Below are 18084 nucleotides of genomic sequence, written 5' to 3'. Positions count from 1 at the left end.
ACTTTAAACAGTTCTAAACTGCTGGTGCCACAAGCGCAAGATTCTCGGTGCATCATATTGGAACGATGTGTTACTCAGCGTGAACTGGCATCAAATGTGTTCTGGGCTCCTTCTCACTCCCTTTTTATAGGGTTCTCAGTCGAAAATATCCAGAGAGCGTTTTGGCTTACCCCTTTTCACTAGCTTCCTACCTCCCTTCCTAGATCGCTTCCTAGGTTGCTTCCTAGGTCTCTTATGAGGCCCTCCCCGAGCTAAGATACGTTGTTTTCTTTTAACAAATCCTTTTCCTTCCTGTATTCCCACCTGTTTTCCCACCTGTTTTCCCACCTGTTTTCTTTTGAGGGTCGTGGTTCCAGGCTTCCTGAGTATTCCTGTGCGCGCTTTTCTTCCTCGTTTGGATGGGGTTTTTCGAGACCTTCGCCTACGAGCATACCCTGCTGTCTCTTTCAGGGCTTGGGCACCGTGTGTCTTGAGAGCGTCTTTGAGTGATCGTTTATTATCTAACACATCCATCCCTGTTTTAGCAGCAGCCTTTAAGGCACTTTTAGCCCCCGATTTGAGTAAATCGGTGAAAAATCCTTTTCCCTTCTGCTTTTCAGATTCTGGATCATATTCTTCTGTTGGATGGCTTCTACGTCGTCTCCTCTGATAAGAGCGATAAGGGCGGTCGTAATCATAATATCTCTCTTGATAGACAGGACGCTGTTGTTGTTGTTGCTGTTGTGCGGGGGCTCCACCTAATAATCCACTGATCAGGGGACCCGCCACTTTGCTGGCTATTCCCAGCAGGGCTCCAAGCCCGTGACCCTGCTGTCGTATTAAACCTTTATGGTAGTGCATCTTGATGTAAATGAACTTCGTTAGGGGTTACACCCGCTTTTTATACTTTTTACGCCGTCTCTTTCTCTTCTTTCCTTGCCCCGCTTGACCCACAATGGCATTGGCAATCCACGGAATGAGAAACCAGATTCCGTGTCCTTTCTGGCGTCTGACTCCTCGATGGTACTTCATCTTTCAATACACTTTGCGGAAATGAAGTTTGACTAAGGAGCGCCCATTTAAAAACCCCATAGGACGCCCTAAAGAATTCATGATGTGTACCTCAATGGTATCGAAATATTTCTTACTCAGTTTCAAATATTCGGCTCGAATCGGTTCCCAACGGGCTTGTTGTCGATCGTCGTATTGAGCCGTACAGGGGACGACTCTCAATAATTTCAATTTGTTGGTGCCCACCACTTGAGGATCCACAATGTCACAATACACATACATGGCTTTCAGATTGTCGTAGACATCCATGGTCGTGTTCCCCAAGTAATTCACGTTGATCCATTTCGTCATGGTTTCTTGGCCCAGGATCATTTTGTCACTATCCAGACCTAGCTTGTACGCTAAGGGCGTAGGGAAACGAATGCACATGGGGGTGGATCTCAGTGCTTTCCCATTAAACTGATACTCGACACGATCGTACTCGGGGTGATACACTAAGATCTGGTTATTCCCCTCGTCGTTAGGATTCCCTAACTCGGTCCATACTTTCCACAGGGTTCTCCTTAAGGCTGCGTTGATCTCATTGATTAACGCCAAAGGTTGTGTATAAGCTCCGGGTCGAAAGTGAATGCGAATGATATCGAAGGGAAATAAACTATCCCCTCCCGCAAAGAGATGGGACCATGGCGTCAGATCCCAGGGGACCACCACCTCACACCTGGCCATCGTGACTTTGCCCATATTCTCTGTCTTAAATCTTTCCCATTTATAAGTGTTGGGATCTTGGACATGTTGCGTATACGGATCTGGAATGAGAACGTCCACATAAGCCTCGCTATCCGATACGTTTTGTAAGTTGGCCGAGTACATCATTTCGGTCAATCCGACTTCCCATTCTCCATCCGTTAAGTCCATGGTGTGTGGCAATAACGTTTTAAATTGAGCCGTCGTATTCGTCGGAAACGATTCCATCGACCCATCACTCAACAGAGTCATGTAAAACCCTTCTCCTCCTCCTCCAGCCATGATGTCTTAAATGAGCCCCTGTCTCTGTTTCCTTCTCTATTTATACACAACACCGTTTTGTTTTTTCACAATTTTTTATTTGAAACAACATACAACATAATGTTAATACACAATTTTACATGTCATTCTTCTTGATCGCGGCCACCACCACCCCACATCAACGCATCCGAGTCTTCCAACTCTAGTGTTCGTCTCGGGACTAAGCGTCGTCGCATCACCAGATAGTGTCGGGTTCCCCAGCAATCGGCTACATCATAACCTTCATTGATCATGTCTTTGAAATGTCGGAGACAGTCCTCGGAATGGTCAAACCAAGGACTCTCATTTAAGGTCCAATCGGATTCGTCTTGTCGTCCCATCAATCCCCAGAAGGCTTTGACTTTCCAGCGAAACTCTTGATACTTGGTCTTCATGATAAAGGCTGACCATCCGTGAGGTATCAGTATACGTTTGTACAAGTACACAGGATGTGTGGACGTTTTGTGTTGTTTACAATGCATCAAACACATCTGCTTATCCGCAAACCATGCCGTTTTCTTTCCCTCTTGTTTCCAGGCGTACTGTGTGTTAGCCATGGTGAACTGATGAATCTGAAGAAGATCGTTCCTGTTTTATACTCGGGCTCGCTAACGTCATTTGTGGACTAGGCATGACGTAGCCCACCAAAGAACTTAAGGTCACCATCCAAAAATCGCGATTGGGATCGCCTAAGGCTAACATGACGACCGAGGTGATAATGATGGTTAAACACAGGAATAATTGTGCAAAATACACAATTTCTGCTCGAGGGACTTTTTCACCCAAGAAAGTCCACTGGGCGGTCATGGTTGAATGAGATCCGCTTGCGGAATCCATGAATCAAAACTGGGAGGATATCCTTTCCAACGCACTTTGACTTCTGAAATGACTTTTTTTCCCACACGCCGCTTTTTATACCCTAAGATTTCTTCCACTTCATAGACATCATCGTCTTTAATCACTTGTTGTAATTCCTTCTCGTAAAACGTTCCTTCTAATTCTTCCCCGTGATCATCTTGAATGCGATAGACGTTTCGTCCTGGCACTTTTCTAGAGATGGTAAACAGTTCTTTGGTCCAATTCGGTAAATATCCTTTTTCAAACGTACGTTTGGCTTTACTAATGCGTACACGATCCCCCACTTGCAAGCGACTCGTGGTATCGGCACTCTGTTTTCCATACAAGGTTTTCCATACGGTCAAGACATTCTTGGCATTGACTTGAGCAGGAGCTCGCCGGATACTGCGATGATAGGTATGATTGTAACCATACACCAGATCCCCCAAGACATCGACATACCGTCGTGTTTTATGACGTGTAAAATACCGCCACATGCGTGCTTTCAGCGTGCGTTGAAAACGTTCCACAATACTGGCTTTGGTTTCGGCATTACGGGTCGTAAAGAAATGAATGGATTTGAAGGCTTGACGAAATTCTTTATTGGTAAATTCTTTTCCTTGATCGGACTGAATGCGCACGGGGCGACGTCCCTCTCGAAAAATCCGTCGTAAGCCTCGTATCATTTCTTTCCCCGTTTTCTGTTTTAAAGGCACGACCCAGGCATATTTAGACAGCACGTCAATGGCACATAATAAAAACGTATACCCATTATTGTCTTGTTTCAAGCTGGAGACATCGGCTAAATCTAATTGCCATTGTTCATCCATATCCGTCACTCGTGTTTGTCGTCGCTTGAATTTCCTCCGTATCGGTTTATGCAAGGTATAGGTATCTTGAGCTTTCACCCATTCTCGAATTTGAGACAGGGTAATCTTGTGTCCTAATTGACGCACTTGACGATACAACGCCTGGACTCCCCCATACCCTGTCTTGGGATCGTAATACAGTCGCTGTAAGATCTGTTCTGCTTTCATGGTAGATTTAACCATTTTCCAATTTCACGTGATGTCTTTTTACTGGCCTCCCAGATATTTTTAGGGGTCATCATTCGTCTGGGAGTTTCATAGAACGATTGGTCAAAACCAGAGATTTCTTGAAATCCGCTCTCCTCTTCCTCTAGAGGTCTAGGCGTACTGATTTTCCCTGGTTTGTCCATGGCTTTTATAACATCCCGATTGTTCACATATCCTTTGGGAGCATGAGTCTCTTTTAACGCTTGAGCAAATTCCTCTAATCCCGTGGGGGGATCACGATGTCTTAAGGGTCTTTGTCGTTGGGCTTCGGTCATTAAATCCACAATATTGGAATCGGGAACCCTGCGTCCTCTATAGCTGATTTCTCCTTCTTTATTCCAAGTCACCACTTTGGATTTCTTGAGATGATCGAGTAATAAACCTGCTTTCTTTCGACCCGGTTTATTGACGCTTTTGATAATCTGTTCCTCCAAGTCATCGGATGCTGAGGCGGCTGTGGGTGGTGAGGCGGCACTGGTTGCAGTGGTTGGGGAGGATAGAGTCGCTGGGGTGGGATGTCGAGCTTGTTGTAAATATTGACGATAGCGATGAAGTTGATGACCATACAACCCCACTTTTTCTTTCTCGGTTAAATCATCTCGATGTTCAATCTCGTCCAAATCACTGCGTAAACCAATAGTCGAGGTAAATTCGGGAGGTTTAGGTAATTTGCCTTTTAATTCGTTGAGCATCGCTTCCGGTACCAACACCATTTTTCGACTCATGATTTCTTACAAATCTTGCCACACACAAACGAGCCCAATCCTTTTTGGTGGATGAGTATACCTCGTCGTTTTTTCACGGGTTGAGTCCGGACTAAGCGTCTTAAGATGTGTTTCTTTCGACCCAGTTGTCGCTTCTGAGTAGGATTGAGAGGAATCACCCCTTTTAATAGATTGTACACAATCTCACAAATCTTTAAAATGCAGTCATTGGAACAATGTTTCAACACCTCTGTCTTTAATTTGCTGGAATAGTGAGGAGCCGCTAACGTCTGCAAGAGCGGTAAATGAGGGCGTAATCGACATTCACACTTCTTCGTATGAGCCATGGTAATGAAGGGTGGGGCCCCTTCCCCCTCCTTTTTATACCTAGTCCAGGACAATGGCACTCGGATGTTTAGGATCAAAACGCTTGTGATGGACGGTCTCTTCGTGACGATTGCGGTTCTCTCTCGCATTGAAGACCAGAGGGCAAAATTTACATTTATATTTCTTTTGCACCTGAACCGGTGTTGAGGTGGTTAAGGGTTGAAATTTCATGCTTCCAAAGGTATGAGCAAAACTCGGTAGAGCAGTATCACTGGTTCTGGAACTTCCTATAGGCCCATGCATGGGTCGTTCCATTTTCTTTTGAGCTAATCCGGCTTTCAGATTGGCTAACGTTTTAGTGGCCTTGGGGGGAGTGGCCTTGGGAAACGGCATCTTCACAATGAGAGGGGTTTTCTTTGGAGCCCAATTGGGAAACGGATTCTTCATCCTGAGAGGTGTCTTCTTAGGGGATTTCTTAGGGGACTTCTTAGGTGTCTTCTTAGGTAAGCGAATAATGAGTTTAGGAATTCTCTGAGGTGATTTTTTAGCTTTCTTAGCCCGTGGTTTCTTGGGTTTTCTTGGGTTGTCCCCCACGGGGCTTACGGCCTGTTTCCCATTTGAATAAATGACGGATAATGGTCCCTCCTAAGAATCCGGCGCCTCCTCGTTTCAAAATGGCTTTTTTACGCTCTTCTTCATTGGACTTCTTATCGGCAATGACACTCAAGTCTTGGCGATGGGATTGAATGAACCGCTGAGTGATTTTATTGCCTGGTAAGACCCCTCGCAATAAATTTCGAGCTCCCATCGCAAACCAGTTGAGTAAGGCTCTACGTCCTAATTCAATGAGATGGCTCCGTTGAACGGGATCCCGTTCCCGTTGTAAACGGCGTAACGTTTTGACTAATTTACTCTTCGCGGAAGGTCTACCCATGATGAAGACTGTCTTTCGAATGATACACCTGCCCATGATGTGACATTATTTATACTCTCGGGGGCATGTGCACAGCCAAGTTGGTAAAGAGTTGACTTCTTAATCTTAAATCGTCCGACGTCTGAGGACTCAAGTCCACTAGTAAATACCCGTGAGGTACACGGGTGGCGTCCTCATAGGCTGGAAGTAAATGCGGCATTTGTAATTGCCGACTTAACACCCCAATCTGAGATTTATCTCGAGGATTTTTAAACAGCACAAGATAGTGAGCATTCAGACTGATGGTACGATGTTGTACTGCTCGATCAAACAGATTTTGTGTGATATAAATGACACTGGTATTGCGATGATGCGCTTTGCGCGTAAACCAGTCGACAATCGATTCGATGGCTTTACCTCCCATCATATCATCAAAAATGAGTAGATGACGCGTACTGAGATCCGCCACTATCTGCTCATCGTCTTGAGGTATATTGCGGATAAAAGTGACCTTGTCCTGTAAGGATTCGTACGCGGACTGCCATTCTCGATAACACCATACTATCTTTTCGGGAGGCGGTGCAATCCACTGTGTATTTTGCACCAGTTGCTTGACAAATTCCGTTTTACCCGATTTAGAGGGTCCAGCCACCACCATGGTAAATTCATGTTTCAACTGAAAAGGTTCAAGTGTTTCGTAGGTATACATCTTGATAAATGACACAAGTTCATGGGATCATACATATTTATTAACAAATAAAAATACGTACAGCTTGCTCAACACTATGTCTACAAATAGGACATTGTTTCAGTCCCGTAGCACATATAGCACAAGTACATAAATGACCACAAGGTAAAAAAGCTATTCTCAAGTCTCTTTCTAAACACAGATGACATTTCTCCGTCGTCGTAGCCGGATTCTCCACACTGTCTACAGACAAGTCTCCCCAATCCTTCCCTGTGTCTCGCATTCGGCTAACGGCGTCGAACATTTGGCGTACCCATTGTTTACCCTTATTACACTTCAGGTAAGGACAGTGAGGATACCAATAAGCATGTTGTATCCAAGGATTGTCGACAGCTCCCCAATGGTGAAGTCCAAAGTTGCAATAAAAACAGCACGTGTTATCCCCGTACCCTTTGTAAAAGTATCCCGCTTCTGCAATGGTAGGTAATAGCTTCTGCAAGTGTTCGGGAGCATTTTCAAACGACGCTACTCGATCTGACAGTAGAGCATAACGTGGTGTACCCGGGTTATGTAGTGATTCGTAGTCCGTCATTTTGCCGACTGATGGTTTTCTCTAGCATGTCCTTTTTAATACCCGTAAGGCAGCGTGTCATAGTTATGAATACGTTGACGTTTATCATACACCATGCGGTATTTCTTCACCAGAGGAATGGTTCGCACATCATGTTGGCGGGTTCGTTGAATAAAGTGCGGATAGCTGACATGGACTTCTTCTTCTTCTCCTTTTAACATTTTTTCCAACGTATCGAGAGACACGACTCTAGAGGCACGATAATTGAGTGTCAATCCTTTGACTTTGCAGACAGATTTTCCCCCCTGGGTCTCGTATGCATAATTTTTGGGCCCGCCCGACATGTACTTGATGATACGATCTCCACCCAATTCATCGGTCCAGCCGCCTAAACTGTTGATAATGGTCGGATTGAACTGGGTCTCGTCGTGCTGATAGATGATACTATCCGTGTTAAAGTATAAGACACGCTCTCCCAAAGGCTGTAACGTCTCGTACAAATGTAAACGAGCATGAGCTGTTGTAAAACACGCCAGCACCACGTTTCCAAAGGGGCAGTCTTCTAAAAATTCTTCTTTCTCCTGATAATTGATCAGCATCATATCACATTCGGGGCGTTCACGATTTTCTAAGAGTTCGATGCCTTTGACTTCTAAAGTGGCATCTTGTAATTTCTGTTGTAATTCTTCTTCTTCCGTGAGATACAGTGATTTGGGTAATTGTAATCGTTGAGCAAATTTTCCCCACAAGCAATTTAAAAAGAGTTTGGCAATGGTTCTTCGGACCGGATTTTTCTGGATGTCTGCCGGATTCATGGCAATGCCTTCTCGTTGCTGAATTTCCTCAATGTAATGTTGCTGCTGTTGGGCTGTTTGACAATCCTCGGGGAATCCGGAAGCTTCTTGTTTAATTTTCAAAAAGGTGTTGATATACGCTCGAAATAAGTGGTCACTGGTTTTCTCAAAATGCCAAACTTCGTAAATGCGGTCGAGACGATAGCCTAGATCTAATGCTTTGTGAAGTTCGGTGGTCACCCAGGTGCCCGTGAGACTGCGTTCAGAATCGGTGTGGTGGCACCGCTCGTCGGATCCTAAGTTGCGCTGTTCCGCACAGGTGCGGCATAAGGGAAAGAGTAATTTACCCCCGGTCTTGTAAGGTAATACGGGGTGATACAGCTCTCGGGGTGGGAGGACACGACAACGAATGAGCCCGAAATAGTCTCTGACATCGGTGAAATGGCTGGTGATGACTTGGGGATGTTGGACGGGAAATGGCTTGTATTTCAACACGTACGGGTACAGGGAACAGACATCCACGTATCGCATGTCACCCTCCTCACAATACAGTCGTGTAGCATTGGTCCGGCCTCCGTACAAAGCGTCACGGGGATTCAAAGGATCTTGTATATCGACTCCTTGTAAAAATTCCTGTAAGTCGGGATTGGTCTGGGTCTGACGATCAAACTCGTGTTCCCATATGCTCACGACTGTATAGCCTTGGTCTTCTAAAGCACTGGCTCGTTTTAAGGTGTCCAGGTAGAGGTCTTGATACGTATGCTGAACACGATGAGGATGCATGTCAGTCAACAGATTCGGGAAACAGGTGGGACAGCCGTGCCAGTAACAGCCATAGAATTCGTACACGATACGAGATTCCTCATCATACCCATCTACTGTATAGGGTCCAAGCGTGACTTCGCCCCCATTTCTAGCATGTCGTATGCAGTGATGTTGATGTTCTAGCCAGGCGAGCCATCGACAAGCTTTAGCTGAATATCGTCGTGCTGGCCGGTAGCCCATATTGGGAATGATGGCGATGGTATTTTCAACCATGAATCCTCGTCGGTAGGCTAAATTAGCCGTGCTGGCAAACGTGATGGATTCTTGAAAGGGGTCTACTTCCACCAGATCAAACAGGGTGGACTTGAAATGGGCACAACACCGGCGTAAAATATCCACGTCCGAGATGCAGTAAGCTAAGAATTCTTTCTGGAAATCAAAGACTTTGCCCTCTTGTTGATGGTACCAAGTATAGAAGGCTTCACGATTGGCGGTGGACATATCGTCAGGATTGTAGAAATGAGCGGCCGGGTAAGGACCCACATACTGCTGGTTCTCTGTCGTGTTGAAAAAGTGCGGGAAATATCCTTTTTTCAATTCCGTTAATCCGAAAGCAGAGGGCATCTTGGCAAGAGCAAAGGGTAGAAAGTTGTAAGAATCGATGAATCTCAACCCCAAGACTTGCATGGATAAGATTTTACTGCCGTTCAGGATGACGGTGGGTTTGATACACGCCGTGTGCACCAGGTAATTCAAAATAAACTGCCCATCGTATCCTTTGAAATTGTGGGCAATGATGGTGGCTTCATCGTGTTTGAGTTCCACATGGCCTTGCTCATCGGTCTCGCTCTGTAAGAGCCATTCCATAAACTGTTTTAACGTGTCGGGTCCTTGAAATAGGAAGCGGCGTTGTGATCCGAATCCTTCACAATGAGAACAGGGCTTGTCGATATCCACACTGTCGCAATGTTGACACACACGTTCTGCCACGCATAAATTGGGAATGTGAATACCGTTTTCCTGACTGCATTCGAAATCGTAATAAATGTATATTTTCAACTCCTCTTCTTCTTCTTTTTCTTTCTTAGGTTTGGGTTTCGTCTGTACAAAGCAGTGATGAGGCATGGTGACGACTTTGTGACAGATGCGGCATTCGGTTTGACCCCCACACGCGTGGCGTTTTAATAATTTCTTGGACATCCATTTCTGACACTGGTTACAACGCCCCATTAAACTGCAGACCGTGGTCGTTGTATTACTGCTGTAGGGTTTTAAATGGTTCTGGTAACAAGCTGCATTTCTGAAAAATCCCTTACAATGAGGGCAATTCGTCTGAGTCCCGTCCGGGGTACAGGGGGTATCGGCTAAACAAAATGAGCATCGATGAGGACAGACGGTCCGATGATCTTCAATGTGACTGTAACCAACATCGCAATAATCGCAATAGTATCCGTTTTCCGTCACTCCAGGCATAGACACAATGGCATCGTAATGCTCGTTATCCAGCAGGATATTCAAACAAGTCCCGTGCCCCGGTCCTTTGTAAATAGGTTCCAGTCGTAAACGAGTTGTATTCGTTTTGAATTGAAATATTTTCAATCGATACTGTGGGGCGAGCGCGTGCTGTAATTGCTCCCATTCACGCGGCCCACACGGCTGGTTCATAACACACCCAGCTTGTTCCATCAAGGCTATCGCTTCTCGTTTCTGGTCGAGCGTTTTGAAATCCCCTTTTCTCATGCGTAACCATTTCGTTTCCCATGCCGGGTCGTTTGATTTCTGGCTGTGTAGACGTGCTACCACAATAGCCCGGGACAAGCAGAGAGAATCCTCAGGATTTTGAATGCGAACGATCGCTCTCTTGGAGTTTTTGAATTTCTCCTTATCCACGTGTAGATGTTTTTTCTTAGTGCACCCGCTGCCTTGTGGATATTTGACATGGAAAAAATCCATCTGCACTGCCCCGTCGGTGATTAGGAATTCCTTTTTAGATTGCTGGACGGATTCTATTTTGTTCAGAATTTTGTCCTCGTTGAGCTGATTGGACTGCGTAAATTCGTACCAAATAGCTGAATCCAGAGACGGGTGCCGAATATTTAAACGTAGATAATCATTGGGATTGCACTGCATTTCCTGTTTCACATTTTTTAACATATCCCGGAAGAGCCGACGAATGAAGGCTGTATTTTCTTTCTCTGGAATAGGTTTGAAAGCAACATTGTAGACATTTTCCTTGACTTTAAATTTCCGTGATTGACGTCCTCGTTCCAGTTGAATTTTGTAATAATCCGAAATGAGTTTCTTTTTCCCCCCTCCCCGCTGTAAATACTGTAGTCGCCGTTGATTCTCTCTGCGGAGTTGTAATTCACGCTGCCGTTGTCTGTTCAGCTGATCATTCAAAAATCTCAATCGCTGTTCAATATAACTCCGTGGAAGTCCAGTAGGTAACTTGTCTGACATGATGTCGAAAGTGACACCCAATGCACCGCGCGCCGCTTTATATATATTACCTGTAGACAGCGCTGGGTAAAACTAGGGACCGTGCCAGCTCTGGGGATTGTATTATTGTTCTTTAATAAACATGTCAACTTAAAACCTTGTGTTATTCTTTTAGATTTAATACACAGGATTTCACAGGATTTCACTGGATTTTATTTTCAGAAAAATAGCAGGAACTCATTCCAGGAACTCAAAGCGAAAGTACCGCATCATAGACCAGCGGCCGTAGGTCAACCTATTCACCCGACACCCGGCCTACAACCCCTGCTGGGGTTGACCCCGTCCTAGTGCACTCCGTTGACCCCGACACCGCTTGACCAATCAAAAACGCCCTTACTTGACCTCATTTGCATAAAAAGTGCACTCAGTTGACCTCCCTATCGGGACGCCTTATACTACTCGTCTTCTTCGTTCATGTTTTTTTACACACATAATTGAGAAACCCTATCTGATCATTCCGGATTATAATCGGTGATAAATTACTTTTGGAAAAATTCAAAATAACTATCACCGTGAATATGTAAATACATTTTGTTTCATTAATACAATGAATTTGATATTTATTTTTGACACTTTAAGGAGACATTTGAGGATCCGGAACCGACTCCTACCGTACTATACCTTACTTTTAGCATGTTAGCATGGCGGACAAAGACAGAACTTGAACGGTTGTAAAAAGACTGGAAAGCTTTTATTTGAATTAAAATAGGTACTAATACTGTATTTTATCGGTTATAATCGATTATGAAATCTTAAATCAATTGTCGAAAATCAACAACCTAAAAATCGATTATCGTGACAACACTAGTTGTATATTTAAAAAACAATTTACTTCGTACTGTTGAGTTATTTCCAAAGAGTTTAAAATCGCACGCAGACGCGTTTTTCAAAATGTTGAGACATCCGGGGGATAAATTGCCTTCTAAAATTGTTCAGAAAAGGAAGTTAAAATTTTCTCTTTTCCCCAAACTGCATACTCCTAAATTTGAGGGGAGGGGGCTCCGTTCGTCCTTCAATGCATCGCTTCATTCAAGGTTACATTCTTACCATCCATTATTACCACAAAAAGAATGAATTGGGGGTCAACCTACCACATTACATATATTATTTTCCGTGTGAAAATAATTTGCATGTAGAAATAACGGGAAATGAACGTTGTCAAAAAGTGGAGAGGCAGCCCGTTGGTTCTACGTATACATGTACGTTGGTGTATGACGTACATTTTGTATTTTCTCGTGCGCGAATCATTGATATAAACGTTCATATAACTTGATAAATTAACAGCATGACCGACAAACGATCATACTCTTAATAAATTGAATAACACATACATGAAAGATGAAGATAACGAACAATAATCAATCTCATATTTCCTACAACGAATACAAAATAGAAAGTTGGGCAAACACAGACACTCGGATATACCAGAGGTGGGATTATATGTCTAGGAGGAGTAAGCACCCCCTGTCGACCAGTTACACCCGTCGTGAGCCCTATATCTTGATTACCTTGATGTAGGGAGAGGGCTTAAATAGGCCATGCCTGTTGCCCGATCCCATTCACTTTGTGAATAAAATAAAGTTTGAAAAAAAAATATTTAAATATACTAATTATAGAAAATGGGAGTTGTACCTCTTTCGTTTTGGAAAAGAGAGAGAGAGAAAAAGGGCACCACTTAAATAACTGGTGGTCGTCCGATATATTTTAAAGTGGCGGCCGCCGCATAAATTAAGTGGCAGCAGAGCTCCTACGCTGGTACCAACCGGCTTCCGTACAAAAACGTTTTTGCTTGTCGTCGAACTCAACAAACAAAATATTGATCAGCGCATATCATTGGAAGGGACACAGTGTCACTGCCTCTAGGTCTTTTTTTTTTTTTTTTTTTTTATAATTTATTTGTTTTTTGACACATACAATATAATCACACAGACAAATAAACAAACGGACAATCAATCATACATACATTTCATTCTCTCCTGTGGTCACTTGCTGTACAGTATTGAAGCATAACAAAAAAAACATGTAAAAATTAAAAAAGAAATTATTCAAAAATATCTTCCCATCTCTTCCACATTTTATCAAAGCTGTGCATTCTATGTTTTTGAATTGCAGCATATTTTTCCACATGATATTTTAACTTTAAGTGACATAATAATCCAACAAGGTTTGGTTCCTTATCCTGCATTAAACAGGTAAAGATGTATTGTTTAACATATAAAATTATAAAATTCATAACTTTGTTATTAAAAGTTAGTGGATTTTCACCTAATATAATATTGGACACATTAAAACCTACTCTTTCTGAAGTTTTTCTATATATATGAAGACTCAACTCACTCCACAATGTTTGGGTTTTATCACATGAAGCAAAATTATGTGTCATCGTCTCCACATTACTTGTACAAAATCTACAGCAGTCATTTGTTTTAACATTAATTTTTTTCAAATAATATCCAACAGGAAGGATTCTATGTAAAATTCTAAACTGTAGCCATTGAGCAGAAGAATCAGTTGTTGTTTTGAAACAAATTTTAAACACCCCTTGTATGGAAATATCACCCACTCCATATGGAGACAGTTCAGCTTTCCACTTGACCATAGAAGTTGGGATCGTATCGTTTTCGTTCAAAATATTGTAAATGATTTTGGAACATTTTTCATGCATCAAAACATGTTCAAAAAATACAGGCATACAGGGATTAGTAATTTTTTTGGCTAAATGTCTATCAATAGACAAACTTTTTAGGTATTTTGAAATTGCTGTGATAATGCTATTATATTGCATTACACAAACTTCATGGAGATTGTATAAGCATTGTAATTTTTCTAAGGCAAGGAAATTACAATCATTGTCAAAAAAATCTTGAACAACTTTAATCCCTTTATCATACCATGCTTTAATAAAAACAGGCTTTCCAGCTATTTTAATATTAGAATTGTACCACACTGGAATATTTTGAAAATTACTTTTTAGTTTTGGAGAATTTTGACTGATCTTCAAATAAGAAAGCCAAGAAGTAAAAACATCTTTCCAAAATGCATTATTTTCATTAAGTAAGCATTCTAAAATAAAGCTATCTCCAAAGTCATATAATTTCTTTAAGATATCACTTCCATACACAGCAAAGAAGATACTCATCCAAGGTTTATAACAATTAGACTTAGTAAGTCTCTTAGTAAGTCTCTTAATCCATGAACATTTCAGAGATGTAATAAAGTTGTTTATATCAACCATCGCATGTTTTTAAACTTTTTAATTTTTTCAGCAAAATTAATTCATTTCATGCCTAAAACTACTTTACATATGTTTTAAATGAAACAGTTTGCGTAGTTTTCGAGTTTGAAAGCGATGAAATTCAAATCTTGCGATATGCATATTTTCTTCGATATTTTACGCGCCATTATCTGTGACATCATATGCGACCTCGAGCGAGAAGATTTTGAAAACAGTTGATAGCCATTTCATAAACAGATTAGATTTAATTGACAAACAAACAATTATCACATTAACAGCTTGTAGATAACACTGCATTAGGGTGTTTTGTGCCGTTTAAGGGTGTACTTGCTGTCAGTAGAGAGGATTTGGACTGTGTTTTTATCAATTTTCGAAGGAAGGTATGAGGGACAAGACGTGAATATTTTTCGTCGGCACAACGACTTTGCCATAAAAACATCCAGTAAAATTTGTCCCTGTACTTTTTCTAACAAGCACTTGGACAAATACGTAGATAAACTGCGAGAAAATGGTTCTATCGAAGCTACGCACTGTTACATATAGGCCTACGGCATATGCTTTCCGTTCTGCTCTCGAATTCAATACACACTCGCACCAACTGACCTTCACCTTGTAACAACATAGGCAGAACTTTGCTAGCAGTGTCTACCAACTGGTAGTTTTAAAAAAGAAATTTAAAGATAAAAGATAATTGAACTTTCAATTATAAATTATAAAATATAATATTTCCCGACTTTGAATTGAATTATAATGCTTTCATTTTTTTAAGGAACGCGTACGTGTTTACAACAACAGCACGCCGCGCTCCCACTTCCTATGTAACAACGTGTTGATAACAAAAAATAATGATTAGGCCTAATAAAATTGCTTTAATAAAATAATTTAAAAGCATTGTGATTTTCACAATAAGTTTGATCATTATTATTATTTTTTCTTTTTCGAAATGCACCCGTGACAGTAGGCCTAGTTGTCAATGATACATAATCGTATCATAATTTAGGCCTATCTAACTTCTCCAAAAATAAATTTAATAATAATTGCACTGTTTATTTTAGAAAAGCAACAACGCTAATTACAGTTGTTTACAGAAATGGCATTACCAAATTGTGTTTAGACAGGGATCCGATGTAAACATTATTTACTCGCAAATTTATGCAGATTTCATACTCGCTTTTCTCGCTACATTTGGGTCGCTATTTGTATGCACTGGTGGCTAAAAGATATAAGACTCTGGAAATTTGTCAACATCGAAATAAATGTTATCCATGGTAAATAAATTAGGCCCCTAAAACCCGAGTTTTTAAAAATATCTAACACTAGTTTTACAACAAGTTGATCGACGAAGGTCGCATATGACGTCACTGTACCACGTGACTACCTATCTAATTAACTAGGCTTTTTGAAATCGGGGCTTAGATTTAAGTCCGTATTGTGGCTAATTATCGCAATACTTCAGCGAACGAACTATTACAATTAATTTCTATAAGCATAAGGAAGACAAAATGCATATAATTCTGTATACTTTGAAAACACGAGATGTGTCCTTTAAACCACCTGCTAGATAGTCTTGTGTTATCATAGACCTCTTGACTTTATCTATACTAAATTTCCACAAGAATTCAAAGATAATTTTGTACAAATATGTAATTGTTTCCTTTTTAGGAGTAGGAAGTGATATGAACAAATGATTCAATTTTGGGATAAGTAAGGTTTTAATGACAGTGACCCGACCAATAGGAGTAAGAACCTCTAGGTCTTACCAACAGTGACGGTCAACTGAACTCAACCTAAAACCAATTGTGACATAAACGGAGATGAATACACATGTAGTGTTTTTATAGTTTACACCCCTGCTGGATCGAATCCGGCCCAAACCATATATATACCAATAGATAAGTTGGTCCAATAGGGATATATGAAACAGCATTCTACTGAAATGCATTATCTAATCCGCTAAGACGCTGTCATACTGAACACCATTGCATGTTAACGGCAATCCGAGATTTTTTAAAATAGGTCAACCGATATGCGAATATATGCAGACCTGCTTTTCACAAATATATCTAATATCAAGATCTACTAAAGGGACACAGAAAACAATTTTTTCTTCCATCGGAGCTCAAGGTGCCTTATAGTGCACCGAAAACTTACTTTTCCTGGCTTCCTATAAAACTGTTTTTTCCCGAATTTCGAGACTCGGTATGGTGAAGTCGAGAATATCTATGGAACGCAGTTGGTGGCTTCTTTGAATAAAATGGGAATATGTGCATACCGTCAATGTTAAAAAATAGATACAAGCTATTTCATTCACTATTCATGGGTCGGATGAGGCAAAAATAGGTGTTGATAAACAATAAGAATTCACGGATTGCAACAGGATAAAGAAAATAATGTCGTTAAATTCAACAACTTGAATGTGTTAAAATATGTTGTATTTATTTACAAGAGTCGGTAAGCTTACTACCCACACTGTGCAACATTGACATATTGATAACGTCGTGACGTCTATAGGGACCCTAATGTTCCTCTTCAAGGTTAATGTAAATAACTGAAAAATAAATATATGCAGCACACTGCAGAGGGCACTCAGGGACCGTTCTAAACAAACGATAGGAATCCATTGCTCGATCAACTCGTATCCAATGCAGAGGAGTTTGATACACGGTAAATTATTTGTCATTCACGAGACTATTCGCCTTTTAAATTTTCACGAGATATTTTTTTGCAAATCATCAAAGTGCATCGATAAATAAAAACGACAAGGGCTACATGAAAGGTGAAGATAACGAACAGTGATCTCATAACGGACCCCTGGATATACCAGAGGTGGGATCAGGTATCTAGGAGGAGTAAGCATCCCCTGTGGACCGGTCACACCCGCCGTGAGCCCTATATCTTGATCAGGTAAACGGAGTAATCCGTAGTCAAATTCAGTGTGCCAAGAACGTAGTTAAAATGATTGTAGCAAGAACGGCCTAACAATTTGTATGAAACAAGTCATACAGCATTTGACCCAATGCTAGGTTGCACTGACGAACTAGATCGTTACAACGACCATAGAATTTGCGAAACGCTTACTTAAATCGAGACTGCCGAAGCCCCTGCTCCATCAACTTGTTTGTCAGTAGTTTGCCTCGATTTAAAAACTGACCATACGCAGAACAAGCTCTTGCATATACATCGAATCAGTTGAGAGATAAAAACACCATATGCAGGTGATAATGGAATATTGCTACATAAATATGGGAAGTGAACGATGAAAAAGCTTAAATCATCCCGCTTATCATAAAGTTGAGTTGTTAGTTTGCTGTTAATACCTATTTTCAATAAAATACACGTAGCTTCTGTTTCTTGTCATTCCAATACAGGGTTCGAAATTATCTCATGTCCGTAAGTCCGAGACTAGTAAAAAAAAAAAACATGTCGGACTAGTAAATTCTCTATAGCACCAGTCCGTACGGACTAGTGAAAATCCGAAAATCAATCTTGAATTGGTTAAGATTTTAGCAAGATTTGTCTGAGTCTCTTAGATGTTTGAACTTATGGTCGATTACCTGGATGGTTAAGTGTTTGCATGACTATGACATCTTGATCTTCCAAACACATGGAGTACGTTCGAGACCGCCGTTCTTCGAACGATC

The 18084-nt window shown here is 41.4% G+C and overlaps 1 protein-coding gene across 1 annotated transcript in view; it reads right to left on the bottom strand.

The window, feature by feature from the left end:
* Positions 1-16660, bottom strand: part of LOC125660290 (uncharacterized) — a 50739-nt gene extending 34079 nt beyond the window's left edge. The window contains exon 1 of the mRNA XM_048892111.2: positions 16595-16660. The gene's annotated coding sequence lies outside the window, so the exon portion shown is untranslated. The remainder of the gene's footprint in view (positions 1-16594) is intronic.
* Positions 16661-18084: the final 1424 nt, after the last annotated feature.

The sequence above is a fragment of the Ostrea edulis genome, chromosome 9 (assembly GCF_947568905.1).
Source record: "Ostrea edulis chromosome 9, xbOstEdul1.1, whole genome shotgun sequence".
In the NCBI taxonomy this organism is placed as follows: domain Eukaryota; kingdom Metazoa; phylum Mollusca; class Bivalvia; order Ostreida; family Ostreidae; genus Ostrea; species Ostrea edulis.
The sequence above is the reverse complement of the archived record's forward strand: the minus strand, read 5'-3'. Positions and strand labels throughout refer to the sequence as shown.